This window comes from Episyrphus balteatus, chromosome 1 (assembly GCF_945859705.1).
Source record: "Episyrphus balteatus chromosome 1, idEpiBalt1.1, whole genome shotgun sequence".
Classification (NCBI taxonomy): domain Eukaryota; kingdom Metazoa; phylum Arthropoda; class Insecta; order Diptera; family Syrphidae; genus Episyrphus; species Episyrphus balteatus.
In genome coordinates, this window is record NC_079134.1 from 89,034,225 (window position 1) to 89,048,061 (window position 13,837).

At 33.2% G+C, this 13,837-nt stretch overlaps 1 protein-coding gene across 4 annotated transcripts in view; it reads left to right on the forward strand.

Moving 5' to 3' along the window:
- The first annotated feature begins 3,790 nt into the window (after positions 1–3,790).
- The window catches only part of LOC129907296 (synaptojanin-1), a 62,199-nt gene continuing 52,152 nt past the window's right edge, over positions 3,791–13,837 (forward strand). For 2 of the 4 annotated variants that reach the window (XM_055983417.1, XM_055983423.1), the window contains exon 1: positions 3,804–3,947. The gene's annotated coding sequence lies outside the window, so the exon portion shown is untranslated. Of the gene's footprint in view, positions 3,948–3,979; positions 4,092–13,837 lie in introns of those variants that run through there. The other 2 variants (XM_055983431.1, XM_055983440.1) reach the window with 2 other exon arrangements.

Here is a 13,837-nt window from a genome sequence, read left to right on the forward strand (position 1 = left end):
AGGTATTATTTTTTCTTAGAGGATTCAAATAATTTTAATCAGTTTAGTTTTATGAAGATAACAAAATTGTAGTTAAAGGACGCTCTTACTTAAAGTTTTGTATACACCTAGATAATTGTTGCTTCTATCGGCGGCGTCGAGAGATCTTTATAATTCTAAAGCGATTTCATGCATAGAAGATCTAGCATTGATCTAGCACTTATATTTATAGGTAGAAAAAAACTTCTTCTAAATTCTAATTACTAAGAGTAGACTTGACTTTTAAGAAAAAGTTCTTGCAGAGTTTTATGAAAGAAAAACGTAGAACTTTGCACACTTTTTAATGGAGACTTTATTAAAAAAAAATATATAAGTATGTATACATATATCTTATGTTTTTGACAATTGGTTTGAATTGCTTAATTTCATGGCTTGAAACGCAGAAATATATTAAAAATTTGGAATTGAATTTCTTGGTGACTAATTTTTATTCGACTTACCATTTGAAATCATTCACGCCTCGCCACTGGTACCCTCGCAATAACCAGTAAAAATCAATTCCTGGGATTTTGGATCAAATTTTCTTCTTTTCTCAGCAGGAACATGTACCATTGCACGCGACCCAAAAATTCTTAAGTGACTTATGCCCGTCGTACACTAGGCTTTCAACGCACTCAACGCGAATTTAACAAATTAATTATAAAAAAACGACGCCACTATACGTATACTTTTTAATTAATTCGTTTAGTAGCGATCACCAACTATCTAAAACTTTTTGTTTGAATATAATTGAAAGCACCATTAATTAGAATTTAAGGTTTTAAATTCGCGTTGAGTGCGTTGAACGCTTAGTGTACGACGGGCATTAGATTTGGTCTTGATCCGGTCCATATTTCAATTGGCGTTTTGTCGTTCAAGACACGTGATATTGAATGATTTTTTAAATAAGTCGCCGTTGACATCGCTTCAGCCCAAAACTTTTTCGGAAGATCTGCATCTTGTAGCATGCACCTTGCACGCTCGGTCAAAGTTCTTATTGTTCGCTCTGCAAGCCCATTTTGCTGTGGTGTGTATGGAGTTGACGTCTGCCGTTCAATACAACATGCCTTAAACAACTTATCGAACCTTTGATTGCAGAATTCAGTCCCATTATCTGATCGGAATTTCTTGATTTGGTTTCCAGTTTGTTTCTCAACCAATGCTTTGAATTCACAGAATTTAGAAAATGCTTCATCTTTCGATTTAAGAAAATAGGTGAAAGTTTTTCTGCTAAAATCGTCAACCAAAACAAATGCATAGCGAGCTCCACCAATTGAAATATTTTCCATCGGCCCTGTTAAGTCTGCGTGTACTGTTCTAAAAGCGCCATTGATCTTGATCCAGCTTTCTTGAACGGCAATCTTGATTGTTTCCCTTTCAAACAAGTGACACAAACATGTTCCCCACTGTCTTCAAGAAACGAAATGCCTTCAACAGCACCAGACTTCATTTTCTTCAGGTCCTGATAGTTCAAATGACCCAACCGCCGATGCCAAGTCTCTCTACTTTCAGCTGATGCAATTGCAATGAAACCGCAATGTTGCAAACTATTCAGGCGATATAAACCATCAACCATGGAAGCTGTTGCCAAAATGTTCTTCTGTTGGTCTCGAACTTCACATCGATCTGTAAAGAATTCAACAATATCCACGTTTTGTCATCTGACTTACAGATAGTAGATTCGCTGTCAAGTTCGGAATGCACAAAACGTTCTTTTCTTCGATCATATTCGGTTTTCCATTTACATCAGCTAGTAACTTCACCGAACCAGAAGATTCAACCTTCATTTTAGTGCTATTAGCTGCAGTTATATCAGATATCGCTGGTTTCTCTGCATTGAAAATCCAACTTTGGTTCATGGTAAGATGTTGCGTTGCGCCAGAATCAATATACCAATCACCTCGGTTGAAATTACCAGCCAAAAACGCAGCACTAAAAGAAGCTCCAGATTTAGTTTTTTCATCCACCTTGTTGGACTTCTTCATTGGACAATCGGGAGATTTATGTCCAAATTTGTTGCAGCTATAGCAACGTATTCCCTTTTTCTTAGTGAAACCCTTTTTATTTCCACTGTGTCCACTAAAAAAAATGCACCCTCACCACTCACTGAAGACGCTTCTTGCAACAGTTTGGTTTTTATTGCATCACTGGAGAGTTTGGTATATCAACATTGTCCAATGCCATGACCATTGGTGTGAACTGATCAGACAAACCGCACATCAGAAAAATTGCCAACCATTCATCGTCGACTTTGAATCCTATAGCATTCAAACGCTGAGCCGCCGTAATGATTGTAGCAACGTATGTTTCCATTGAACTGCAATTTTCAAGTTTTGTGCCTGTTAATTGTCTTGCCAATGTAATTCGGCGTGCACGACCCTTGTCTTCAAATGTGGACTTTAATTTATCCCAAACATCTTGCGCTGTTGAAGCATCTTGGATATGTACATAATTACTTGGATCAAGGCTCAAAATTATTGCTGCCCTGGACTGTGTTATCTTATCAGCAACTTTTTCCGTTCCAAGTACTGCAGCCCAAAGACCATTATATTCCAAAAATGTCTGCATCGCAAACTTCCATGTGGAATAATTTTCACGTCCCTTTAGCCTTTCAATCGAAGTCAAAAAATTCTTGTCGTTTCCCATTGCACGTAATTACAATTGATATCAGGATAACCAAAAAACAAATATTAATTATTCAATACAAATTCTTCTAGAAATTTGCTGGTCCCATAACCTGTAGTAAGTTAAGCTTGTTCCAGAAGAATATTTAAATAAAATAAATAATTCGATGTGAACAGTTTGAATAATTTTAATGAAGTAAAGAAAAAATATTTTTCAATAAACAAGTTTGTTTGATAAGCTACTTAGATATTAAATTGATTATATGAGTACACAGTACTTTTTTATTGTATTTAAGGCTTAACTACATTCACCACTTTTTGAAAAAGTACAAAAGTGAAAATATTTTTTTTCTCGCTAGCGGGATTTTTTGTAAAAAAGAGTTTACAAATTGATTTTTGGACGGAAAAATAAGCATTCTGCATCATTTATTTTAATTTTCTAGCCCGAAAAACCATACAAAAATGCGTTTGAAAATTTTCACTTTTGTACCTACTTTTTCACTTTTTGAGCCAATGTAGTTAAGGCTTTATTCTGATCATTTCTTTATTTTTTTGTTCCTTTTTCTGGTAGGTTTTCGCAGCTCCGACTCGGGTACGATTTTCACCACACCAATACATATGCAATCGGCTTCGCGATGATTATAATTTCCATACTAATTTGAACCGCCTTCGGACCCATTTCTGAGCCGAAGTCGGACTCAGCTCCGCCTGTGGCGGAGCGGATTCGGACCGAGGTCGGACTTGTTTTGTTGAAGGTCAGCTATTACATGAAGCCTCAAGAGGCTCGCCTCTTTTCAAAACTAATGAGTGCAAAAGAGAAAGAAGATAAAACAATAAATTATCCAACCGGAGAGTCGTGGGCCAAAATTCTGAGACTCTTTTTTGATGTTTCTTTTTCCACTCTTTCTTTTTTCAACATTCCCTTTCATTTCTTTTTGCTTCTTGGTGCAATACAACAACAATAATACTTAAATCAAAAGAGAAATGTCAAATTTGAGTCTTTGACTCAAGAGGCATCGTGTAATAGTACGCGCCTCACAGAATGATTATCAAAAGAAAATTCGAAAAAAGAGTCGCGCCTCTTGAGGCTTCATGTAATAGCTGACAATGAAACAAATTGATTTTGGGGGGTAAAACGTACGAAAATTTCCGATCTTCTGCTGTGTATCTCTGGTTTTGGCTTTATTTTTGCATTACCGTACTGTCATTTATCTTCCATCTTTCATCTTTGAATGTATCGCAAAATATCTCCAGCTTTAAAGACCCAAAAGGTACACATGAATTTGTTGTTGAAGCTATAATTGGGTGAGTTTTGATTTGGGTTATTTTTGCTGACAAAACATTATAATTTATAGCAAAAAAGACTTTTTATGTAAGATTTGTATTTATTTAAATTCAATAAAGGAGGAGGTATTTTACACAAATATTCAGTTACAAAATAAGAAGTTTGTAAGTATTGATTTTCCTAAAATAGATTTATTATCTTTTATAATCTATATATTTTTATTGACTATTCTATTTCTGTTAAGTTTGAAAATACTAGTTGATCACTGTACTGAGTTTTATAACTCAATAAAATCGTAAATGAAAATCAATTTCTTTAGATAATATTAAGGAATATACCTCTTTAATGTACAAAGTTTTTGTGTTGTATGAAGAAAAACCCTTGCCTCCAACCTTATCTTCAATTTTTCAGTTTGTGTTCTATGAAGTTTTTCAAGTTTTTCTGCTCTGACTTTTGTATACTCATGTCGTAAAGGAGTGAAGGGACTGATTACTTCTTATTCTCAGAGCTAAGATAGCTTGCCAAAGCTAAGATAGCTCGCCAAATCAGCTACGAACCATATAGGTTGGCCAACAAGCAACAAAAAAACGTGAATATTGAAAAGAGGAATTATTTCTTTTGAAAAAATTAGTTTTTTCGTATTATCTGTGTTTTATTTTCCTCGTGATCCAGATATTATCATTGTTTTTTATTAGCTTTAAAACAAAAGCAGGATTTTGTTTTGTTATTGTTTCGCAAAAAATACTATGATCACAAGGAAAATAAAACACACCTATTGTTGCATACCACTTGCATAATCGATTTGAGTTTATTTCTTGCAAATTTATTTTATTTTCAAACAGAAAGGACAGGTTATATCAGCTGATCACTCTACCATACTGCTTATTTTGATCATAATTTCTTCTTGTCAGAGTTCCCCAAGGGTTTTCAAATGGGTTGCAATCTGGTGAGCGAGCAGGCCGCTCCGTTAAATTGAAATTGCGTTCTTGAAACCAATTTAAGCTTTGACGATTTACGTGGATTCGAGCATTATCTTGTTGAAAGATATGCTGAATCCTAGGAAATCGTCTCAGATAACGCACCAAATTGTCCCGAAGAACTTGTGTGTAAGCTTCACTATTCATTCGGGTAGAGGTGAAGGCTAGATCAACTTTACCGCGGTCACAGAAAGCCCCCCAAACCATTCAGCTGCCACCTCCGAAGTTGCTCTTGGAATAAAATTTTTTTCTTTCCCTTTAGGTCGTGCCAATATCCGTTGAACCCATTAGTAATTTTCAGTGACGAAAAAAAGTTTAGCCTCGATGGTCCTGATGGGTTCAACGGATATTGGCCGAGGATTTACAATGGCATTGGCAATTAAATAGATTGTTTAACAAAACTTATTACTTAGTTGTTTAACATTATTTGGTAGATCATTGAAAAGTTTAAACCCTTTATTTTATTATTATTATTATTAACTTCTTTATTTAATAATTTAAATTTCATTTACAAAAAATAATATTTTAAACCCTTGAAAATGTGGTTTAATAATTACATTAGCCGTGTTTTATTGGTAACTTAGTACTTAGCTCAGTAAAATTTTACACGGTTAACAACAACAAATGATTGCTAAGGATAAACAAAAATTTTTTATGTGTTAGTTTACGGAGAAAATTTTTTTCTAAACTTATACATTTTTGACCCTTCAACAATAAAAGATTATTAATAATAAATAAAAGTAATTGTTTATTGTTTTTTACAGCATTAAATGTTTCCTCAGTTAAATACTGAGTACCAATAAAACACGGCTATTATAAATGTTTATAGCAGTAATAGTGTTTACTTGTTTTCGAATTCATCTAAGGAAACCAACTTTCTTTGAAATTTTTTTTGAAATATGTTGTTCAAAACTTAATTTATAATCAATTATAACACCTAAGTACTTTATTTGCAAAACTTGTTCAAAAGTTTCTTGATCTATAGTTATGTTAACATTAACATTATCGTTTTAAACCATACACTTTGTTTTTGATACATTAAGTTTCAGTTTATTAGCCTTAAGCTATACATTTAAAACATCGAGATCTTCTTTTAATATTCTTTCACATTCCTGTGTTGATTCCGCTTCGACAAACAATAGTGAATCGTCTGCAAATAGAGCAAGCTCATACATATGTTCATATTGTTCATGTAGTAGTTAAAAAGGATTGGACCAAGTATGGATCCTTGCGGAACTCCTAGATCAATTGGTTCAGGATCAGACAAAACTCCATTGATTTCGGTTGGTTTGTTGAGAACAGCCCAATAAATAACTTTGAAACCAATCAAACTCAACACCACTGATTCCATACATGAACTGCGAACTGTTTAGAGACAACTTTTTCGATAACTTTTTCGTATGCAGGTATTTTTAATTTTTTCAGTATGTGTTACGATTGAATTTTTCCATCTGCATGGAAAGCAACCCTCTGTTAACAATGTATTTATTATGTTTAGCAATGCTGGACCAACTACATCAAGAGCATCAAGGAGAAGTTTCGGGGATAGAAGGTCACTGTCTTTTTTATTATTTAGTTCTTTAATTGTTTTCATTAGAACAGTTTGATAAAGTTCTTTTTTTTTAATTATTTTTTACACGTTCAAGTTCTTTGGAATAAGTGTTTCGAATAACTCTGAAATTAAACCAATCGTCTAAACTATTCGTAAACAGAGCTTTTCTTTTAGCAACGCGTTTTTTATGTTTAAGCGAAAGTAATGGTTGATTAAACCATGGGTTTTCATTTTTGTTTCTTATGTTTTTGTAATTTTTAAACTGATTTACTACAGTAAGAAGTTTTTTTCTAATGACTTCCGCCGCTTGGTTAACATCAGTTACTTTATTTATATTTATATCACTTTGTTCAAATGCTAATAGTAAATTTTATTTTAAAGTTTGCACTTTGTTTAGTTTTGATTCATGATTTGATTTTTCTTTAAGGGATATTTTTACGCAAAGGGATTCATGATCTACAATATCAAAATCACTATTGACTTGAGTTACTAAATGAAAACAATTTGAAACAACATAATCTATTAAAGTTCTAGAATTACTAGTTATTCTTGTTGGTTATGTTATCAACTGATTGCATCAATTTTCGAGAATTATTTTACAACATTCACTCCTATAAATATTATTTTCATCGAACCAGTGAATATTAAAATCACCAATCAGAATAACATTATTATTGTCTTGAACCAGATAATCCATCAACTCAATGAAATTATCACAAAACTGTCTATTTGATGACGATGGAGATCTACAGTGGCGACAAAATAAATAGCACATGTACCCTAAAATTTCTAAAATGAAAGTTTTTCGCACTTTTTTAACTTAAAAGAGATGTTTTTTAAATGAGGAAGTAAGAACACAGATATATTTGATTTATTAAAAAAGAAATTAAGTACATTGAATTCTTTAACAGAAAATAACAACAAAATCATTAATACAGCTCAAGTTTTTTAGGACAAAATAAATAGCACACTTCCTAAAAACAAAAACAAATTAACAAAAATTTTAACACAGTTAAAAGAAAATAACTAGTATTTGGTTGGGTAACCCTTATTATTTATCACAGCATAAAACCAGCGGTTAATAGACGTAACAAGACTCCGAAATCGTTCAAAAGGTACTGATTACCAAGCTCGTCGAAATTCCTGCCAAAGTTTGTCCAAATTTGAGATATCAGACCTGTTAATCGCTTTTCCCACGTCACTCTACAAGCCCTCAGTAGGATTCAGATCTGGGGACTGGCTTGGCAATTCCATAACACCGATTTTTTGGACGGATAGCAATTGTTTCACAGACTTAGTCTTATGTTTTGGGTCGTTATCCTGTAGAAATGTCCACTTTAAAGGCATTTCCTTTACAGTAAAAGGTAGAATAGTGTCCCTTAGGATCTCCTTGTACTTAAGGTGGTCCATAATACCCTCTATCCGATGAAATGGCCCACACCATGCCAAGAAAAACATCCCCAAACAAGAATACTGGCCCCACCATCCTTAACAGTCTATATTTTATACTGCGGGTCACATTTCAACTGCCCCACGCGGGGAATTTCCGTATGGGGCATTTCCAAATGCCCCTATGGGGCATAAGAGGCATTTCAAAATGCCCCATACGGAAATTCCCCGCGTGGGGCAGTTGAAATGTGACCCGCAGTATAAAATATAGACTGTTAAGGATGGTGGGGCCAGTATTATTGTTTGGGGATGTTTTTCTTGGCATGGTGTGGGCCATTTCATCGGATAGAGGGTATTATGGACCACCTTAAGTACAAGGAGATCCTAAGGGACACTATTCTACCTTTTACTGTAAAGGAAATGCCTTTAAAGTGGACATTTCTACAGGATAACGACCCAAAACATAAGACTAAGTCTGTGAAACAATTGCTATCCGTCCAAAAAATCGGTGTTATGGAATTGCCAAGCCAGTCCCCAGATCTGAATCCTACTGAGGGCTTGTAGAGTGACGTGGGAAAAGCGATTAACAGGTCTGATATCTCAAATTTGGACAAACTTTGGCAGGAATTTCGACGAGCTTGGTAATCAGTACCTTTTGAACGATTTCGGAGTCTTGTTACGTCTATTAACCGTTGGTTTTATGCTTTGATAAATAATAAGGGTTACCCAACCAAATACTAGTTATTTTCTTTTAACTGTGTTAAAATGTTTGTTAATTTGTTTTTGTTTTTAGGAAGTGTGCTATTTATTTTGTCCTAAAAAACTTTAAGCTAAGATTACACGGTCAACGAAATCGGTCAACGCGTTGACTCTCTGACGTCACAAAAAAATCCATATTTTCTCTGTCATCTCACCGTCAATGTTCACAGTGTCAATGCATAAAGCGTTGACTATCACACTATTGACACTATTGCGTCAACGTTGTCCCAAATTACGTTGACGCACAGGTGTGTCAACGTGACGTTTACTTATTAGAATCAAGGCATTGACTCGTAAAACTTTGACGATCACACGGTTTGACACAAAATAAAAAGTCATAACCGTCAAAAAAGAAATTTTTTGTTGAGGAAATAAAATAAATAAAGGAGTTTATTAATGTATCTACATAATTATACATAATTAATGTACATTATATATATATATAATCAGAACGTGTTTTCAATTATATACAAAAAATCAAGACTTTGCAATAAATATATATTTCCGATGGTGTTATCCTTTAGACCCATACATATATTCCAAGGCGATTGGCCTAACTTCAGCGCTAATTTTTGTATCATCAAACACTGTGGTTTGGATGCCTATCAGTCGAAGCTTCTCAAATTTCCAATCGTCACGATTGTTCTTCCATTTGAGAAGATGTTCTTGTACGAGCTATCTCTTTGCTGGGACATTTGCTTTTCTGTTCCTCTAATCGTTGTTGGTGTTTCAGTTTTTTCTTCAGTCGAACTGTGAGTATCGCTTTTTTATTTTCAGGCTTCTCACTTTCAACAAGTTGTTCAGCGGTAGGTTCTCGAAAGAATTCATTTTCAGCGTCATCGTCAACCTTTGCAGGAGATTTTTGTTTTTTGTGCTTCTTTTGATCGGTTACAATCAGGCTGACTGCTTGGCCATTGGATTTTATATTAGGTTTTTTCGTAACTTTCTTTTTGGTGGCAGGGAGCTTCCTTGGATCTGTTGAGGGTGGTGATTTCTTTTTTTGAAAACATCACTTTTCTCAAATTTGTTGTTCTTTTTAGGACTTTTAGATATTTTTAAGCAATCTTCGGGTGATTTATTTATTTTAGCCATCGTCGATTCGTATCAAATAAAAATCAAAACAAAAGAAATAAAAATGAAGAAAACAGAAAACACGTTGAAATTTATATCGACTTAACCGAACTCGTCGTATAATTAAAAATGTTTTTGGCATTATGTCGGCTTTAAAATTTCAATATTTTTTTTAATAAAAAACCCTGTCAAACTGCTACGATGACACGAAATTAAATTCTGCCTCGTCAACGCTGGGACAGGGTCATTGCGATGACACTCAGTCCTGAAACTCCGTCAACGCGTCCCGGTGGCATTGACAGAGAGATTACACGCTCATCAAAAATAGGCAATGCGTTGACCCAAAAATGTGTGTCAACGCGAGTGTCATCGTACTCGTCAACGCAATGACAGCAGTTTTCGTTGACGATCACACGACGTGACACTCTTGGGACAGATTGTGACGTCATTTTTACGTCAGAGAGTCAACGCGTTGACCGATTTCGTTGACCGTGTAATCATAGCTTTAGCTGTATTAATGATTTTGTTGTTATTTTTTGTTAAAGAATTCAATGCCTTAATTTCTTTTTTAATAAATCAAATATATTTGTGTTCTTACTTCCTCATTAATAAAACAGCTCTTTTAAGTTAAAAAAGTGCGAAGAACTTTCATTTTAGAAATTTTAGGGTACATGTGCTATTTATTTTGTCGCCACTGTATATAAACCGGGCAGTACAAAGTAAAATAACCCACATCGTATTTTAATAGATAAATTCATATTCTTTATTAGGGTATGTAATTGTTCAAACTGCAAATTTTCTTTGAAATAAATGGCAAAATCACCTGTATGCAGGGCTTCCTTCGTAGCGTTTCAAAAAGAGACCAAAAAAGAGGATTTTGATAAAAAAGAGGCCCAAATAAAAAATTGTGAAAATAGAAAAAGTTAAGTACGATAGTCACACGAAATACCTCATTTGCGCCTTTCCCGAAAAAGTGTAGGGAAAGTGGATTGGGTGAAAAAAAGAGGAAAAAATCCTCTTTAGAGGCGCAAAGGTAGCCTAGCCTGTATGCCTAGATAAACTGTCACATCTGATTACTTTGTAGTTTTAGATATTAATTTCACTATCTGAAATATTTTCAGAAAACAGGTTTCGCTTAGCACAATTAAAACAAATTTCATATCTATTACACTATGTTCAAGTTCATTAAAATTAGCTATAAAACTTTGAATATTAAAGATAAAAATTACACAAGAGTAATTTCGGTGGGTTGCTAATATTAAATTTTATTCTTTTGAATTTGAACTTTCGTTTTGAAAACCGGACATTCACTACTACGACTATCATAGTCAAAATCAAGATTGAGTTAAATTTGCATTATACTGCACGCAATTAATACATTTATTTTTGGCACTGTAGTTCTTTATGGAATTCACCACATCTAGGACAGGGTGCATCATTTGTACAATTTTTTGTTTCATGGTTATAACCCTAACTGTTTTAGAATACCAAACTGCGCACGCAGCACCCTATTATTTTGTTATCATAAATTGTATTCTCTTAATTCTCACTCTCTTTATGTGTTAATTTTGCGCTTCCCGCTATGCACACATCATACGACTTTTTTTCTATTAAGGGGGGTTTCCATAGCATTTTAATGGAAGATGGTTGACTAATTGTTGTATAACTTTTGCAGTTTATAAGATAATCGTATGCAACGTACTTTTTTGAAAAGGCAATAAACGTATGCACATTTTTGCATCATTTAAATTTTAGAAACATATTATCTTTATTTATGAAAAGTAAAAACACCGTTATATTGAAATTACAAGTTTTAATTCAACAACTTCTTAATTCAAAATAAACACTTTTTATAAAAAAAACAAAAAATTAAATTTATTTAAATAAATAAAAACAATACATTTACATAATTTTTAACAAAAAAGAAAGAGAAATTATGAAAAAGCTAATAAAAAAGAAAGAAAAGAATTTTTACAATAACAATAACATTACAAAGTAAACAAATAAAGAGCACAACAACATCATCAAAAACAATGAACCAACGAAATCTGCCTTTGCACTGCACGCATTACAAGAACATCATCTAACAACAACAATCAATAATGTAAAGCTTTTGAAATGCGTGAACGAGAGCCGCAAACTTGATGCATACGAAAGCCTTTACATACATAGAGATGACTCAGCGTTGAATGCAGATTTGGGGAATATAGAGGCAAACCGTGATTATTTTTAAAAATATTTTTGAATTTTGTAACGGGAAGTTAATAAAGTTTTTCATGCATCCAGTTTGCCAAAAAAAAATATTTTTTTTTATTTACACACTAAAAATTTGATTTTAATAAACCAATATTTGCATCCTTTTTTTGATTAAGGGGCAGTCAAAGCATCCACAATTTATTTTTATTATTTTTTTTTTATATTTCAAATCAGTTTCAAAAAAAAAATATACATATATATTTGTTCACATTATTTTTAATATAAATTGTTGAAAAAGTGTCTATTTTAGCTTTTTTTACTTTGAAAATTCCATTAATCACGCACACATACAAATTTAGTTCAAGAGAATGCCACTGCATAAGCTGGCGCTGATGAACTCTTTCTTTCTGTTCTTTACTGTTTATTGAAAAAAAAAACTTGCTCTTGCGCTCTCATTTTCTCGTTATATTTTGTTTATTTTTGTGTTTACATAATACTTTTTTTTGTTTCCTATTTTCTCACTCAGGCAGGCAGAAATCATTCATGAAATTATGAAGATGCTGCAGAGAGTAGGTAGATAGTAGATATTTTTTGCAAGATCATTATCTTTGGTTTTCAAAAAGGGTTGTTTTGTTCTTGTTGACTCTTGGGTTTTTCCTAACAATACATTTCGTGTTTATAATATCGCACTCGCGCGTGCGAGTTGACATTTTTGGGTTTTTTGTTCTGTTCTTTGCATTGTGTAATATTCACATGGCTCGTGCGGGGATATAGGTAAAGGATTAGATATGTGGGTACATTGGTAAATATGCACTTGTTTGTGTGTAAAAATGTGTATTGGCATTTGACATGTACTCCAGTCAAAGCGTCATTTGACCTTGCGCAGATAGGCACTGTCAGTTTTTATTTCATGGATCGATAGGAGTATATTTAAAAGGCTGAAACCCAATTTCTCACCACCTGATCATACTTATTAGCGGAGTTATTCGCAAAAATGCAATTTTTGGGATATTTTACTTCTAAGCTAATATCTTTGCTCCAGATTGTCGTAGACCAAAAAATAAACATACATTTCCTTCCTTATAATATTTTCTATCGTTGTATGTAATTTCATTGTATTTGAGTGAGTAAATACAAAATGGCAGCCATTTAAAGTCAAATTCTTGTTGTTAAAAAACACATTTTTGTCATTATTTCGAAAAAAGCTTATATCATGATTGTCATTTTACTAATTTATTTTGTAGCCCTATTCATGTCATGCATTTTACCGAAAAAATCAGCTCTTTATCACCAAAGATGGCCGAGCAATTGATAAATGAACGCATGCAAAACCGGTGCGAAAACACCCAAAAATGTCGTTTTTTTTGGGAATAACTCTGCTTCAGAATGTCCTACGACAAAAAATAAAGCTAATGATTGTTCGTTACAACATTTTCTATCGATTAGGTGCACATTATTTTTGTTGAAACAAACAAAAAATGAGTAATATTAAGTCAAAGACGTTTTTTTGTTTAGCAAACTCTTGGCTTATTATTTTGTAAACGGTGCGAGTATTGGCTAAAAAAATAAATTACTGTTGTAGTCCTTTAAATTATCTACAATTTAAAAAAAAAATAGCTCTCTACGACCCACACGTGCCGAGAAATTAATTTTTTAAAAAAGTTCCAAATGCCCAACGAAAAACATGAGACAAATCCTCTTATAACAAGAAACAATGAAAACAACCCCTCTCACTGAGAACTATTATTCGACTTATAAACAAAGGGAAATTTTTTTAAATTTTCTTACGGAATGATGCTTTCTTAAAATTATAATAATTCGGCTCGTGTGGGTCGTAGAGAGCTAATTTTTTAAATTGTAGATAATTTAAAGGACTACAACAGTAATTTATTTTTTTTTATAATAAGGCAAGAGTTTGCTAAACAAAAAAACCTCTTTGGCTTAATATTACTTATTTTTTTGTTTG